This window comes from Otolemur garnettii, unplaced genomic scaffold (genome assembly GCF_000181295.1).
Source record: "Otolemur garnettii isolate 467f Iridium unplaced genomic scaffold, OtoGar3 scaffold00104, whole genome shotgun sequence".
NCBI lineage: Eukaryota > Metazoa > Chordata > Mammalia > Primates > Galagidae > Otolemur > Otolemur garnettii.
In genome coordinates, this window is record NW_003852499.1 from 5857021 (window position 1) to 5860182 (window position 3162).

Here is a 3162-nt window from a genome sequence, read left to right on the forward strand (position 1 = left end):
GAAAGATAGAACACAATTATAGCCCACGATGAAGGAGAGAAATGGAGTGGAAAGGGAGGGGTGGGGGGAAGTTTGATAGAGGGAGGGTAAACAAAGGGACCGCACCTGTGGAGCACATTGCAAGGGTACAAGTCAAATCTGTCAAGTGTAGAACATAAATGTCTTAACACAATTATCAAGTAAATGAGGTGAAAGCTATATTAATTAGTTTGATGTAAACATGCCAAAGTATATTAAAAAATCAACACATTGTACCCCACATATGCATAAATGTATTCATGATCTATGTGTGTATGACTTAATAAAAAAATGATAGCAGCTTTTTCTGTCCATAAATCATCCTTCACGTAGGAACATCAGAACTCACACAACCTAAGGAAAGTGGCCCAGATGAACCCGGAGTCTCCTTTACCTTTCCCCTCTTCATACTGACTATATTATGCAGCATTTATTCATTTGCTCTAGAATAAAAGTACATGAATGGGAGGGAACGTGGCTGCTTTGCCTATTTTCCTAAAGGCCACACGAAATGGAAATAATTGGTTTATCTGTTTGAGTCAGATCTTTTCCTGTTCTTCACCAAGTACCAGGAAACTGAAATAACTCCCGCCTGAGCACCAACCAAAGAGATTCTGCGAGGGATAAAACACAACCTGAGGACACATTCATCTTCCTCTGAAACAGAAGGACAATTAGACCCTGTTGTCAGCCTGACCCTAGTCTGTATAGGACATCATCAATGTCTCAACACACCCAGGTGCTGGTGAGAGGGTTCACAGTGCCCCTGGGCTGATGCCCCCTTAGTAATCCGGTCAGAAGAGCCTCGGGTCAACTCTTTGTCATGAGGAAAGAGAAGTTGACCTGGCTGAGCAGCTGACCCTGGACCCAGCCATAATAATACCTGTTTTGGAGCAGCTAACTCCTTGGTATAAGGAAAGGCAAGAATAACCTCCTCCAGTAATACAGTGTATAGACAAGTATAGTTGTGACCATGGCTCCAGATTTTTTGTGACCCTGACCTCATGCTGCTGAAGTACATATTCATGCTTATAGATTCTGCCACCAGATTCTGTTTATGCCAGCAGTCCCTGACAAAACTGCAGGTCATTGGGAAACATCTGGAAACTCAAAGGACCCTTCTCTGAAAAGGGGGCTCTAAGATGGCTATGTTTGACCTCTTATGAATCAGGAAAGTCTTCCCTGTGTTTTCTGTATCTCCTTAATTCTTTTTTTTTTTTTTTTTTGAGACAGAGTCTCACTGTCACCCTCGGTAGAGTACCCAGACATCACAGCTCACAGCAACCTCAAGTCTTGGGCTTAAGCGATTCTCTTGCCTCAGCCTCCCAAGTAGCTGGGACTACAGGCACCTGACACAACACCCAGCTAGTTTTAGAGATGAGGTCTCACTCTGGCTCAGGCTTGTCTCGAGCTCCTGAGGTCAGGCAATCCACCCTCCTTGGCCTTCTAGAGTGCTGGGATTACAGGTGTGAGCCTGGCTGTGTACATCCTTATTTCAAAGTATTTCCCTGTCTTGTGAATTTCAGGTGGAGACCAGCCCTTACCTGCAGATTCTGTCTCGATGGCGTCAGCCTGGCTCTGCATTCTTGGATGTTACAGCCAGGCGAGGAAAGGAGGCTGCTCTAACACCTTATAAAGGATATCAACCTGAAAGGAAGAAGTGGAAGCAAAATTAATCATAGAGAGTTTATTTGGGGCAAGGTAAAAGATTGCAAGCTGGGGAGATACATTCAAGGTTGCCCTAAATATATAGTTTGAGTAGCAGCAGGAACAAGTGGATTTTTAAAGATTAAAAAAAAGGAGCAGGAAGTGGGGTGAATCAAAGTTGCTTGTGGAAAATGCTCAAGATTAACAGAAATAACATGAATAGCTGTGCATTATTAAGGGTGCGAGTTATGGATATTAGGTTAACTGTCTCCACTCATGGCTATAACCGGAAGTTTCATGAGATGAATGCATAACTCAAAGGGAAAAAAATGACAGGATTATGCTCTCATTTTATTGTCTCTCTGGGTGTAATAATGAAATAGGACTTGCAATCTTCAAAACAACAATAACAACAAAGGAATAAACATCCATTGAAATTGAGCTGGTACTCAGCTAAGCTTAAAAGGAGCAGATGAGCACATTACTCATACAACACATATTATAATTGCATTCTGTAGGTTTCAAAGCTAGAGAAAACATTAAGTAGAAGCATGGAAGATGGGGGTTTTTTTTTGCAGTTTTTGGCCGGGGCTGGGTTTGAACCCACCACCTCAGGCATATGGGGCCAGGGCCCTACTCCTTTGAGCCAGAGGCGCCACCCAAAATCAAATCAGGTTTTTTTTTGGCTGGGGCTGGGTTTGAACCCACCACCTCTGGCATATGGGGCTGGTGCCCTACTCCTTGAGCCACAGGCACTGCTCCAGGAAGATAGATTTTTAAAAGACCTGAATTGAACTTCTAGAGCTAAAAATAAGAATATCTGCAATGGTAAAAATTCTAGATGGGATTACTGGCAGATTAGACATTGCTAGGTAAAATGCTGGTTAATTTGGAGACAGCAATAGAAACATCACAAAATGAAATGAAAACACACAAAGAAGACTAAAAGAATAAAACATCAGCGAGGAACAGGACAACTTCTAGCAGTGTAATTTTTGTGCAATTGGAGCCTCCATAGAATGGGGAGAGAAAGAAATACTTGAAGAAATATTGGTGGAAAAATGTCTAAATCTGAAGAAATTTGTGAATGCACGGATCCAAGATATTCAGTGAACTTCAAGCACAAGAAACATAGAGAACCTGGCTCTGGGCCTGTGACTCAAGTGGCTAAGGCGCCAGCCACATACACCTAAGGTGGGGGGTTCGAATCCAGCCTGGGCCCGCCAAACAACAATGACGGTTGCAACCAAAAAAAATAGCCCAGCGTTGTGGCGGGCGCTTGTGGTCCCAGCTACTTGGGAGGCGGAGGTAGGGACTCGCGTGAGCCCAGGAGTTGGAGGTTGCTGTAAGCTGTGATGCCACGGCACTCTACCCAAGGGGATAGCTTGAGGCTCTGTCTCAAAAAAAAAAAAAGAATCATAGAGAACCTTAACCAAGGTGTATCAGAATCAAATTTCTCAAAATCAGTGATAAAGGCTCCGCGCCTATGGCTCAACC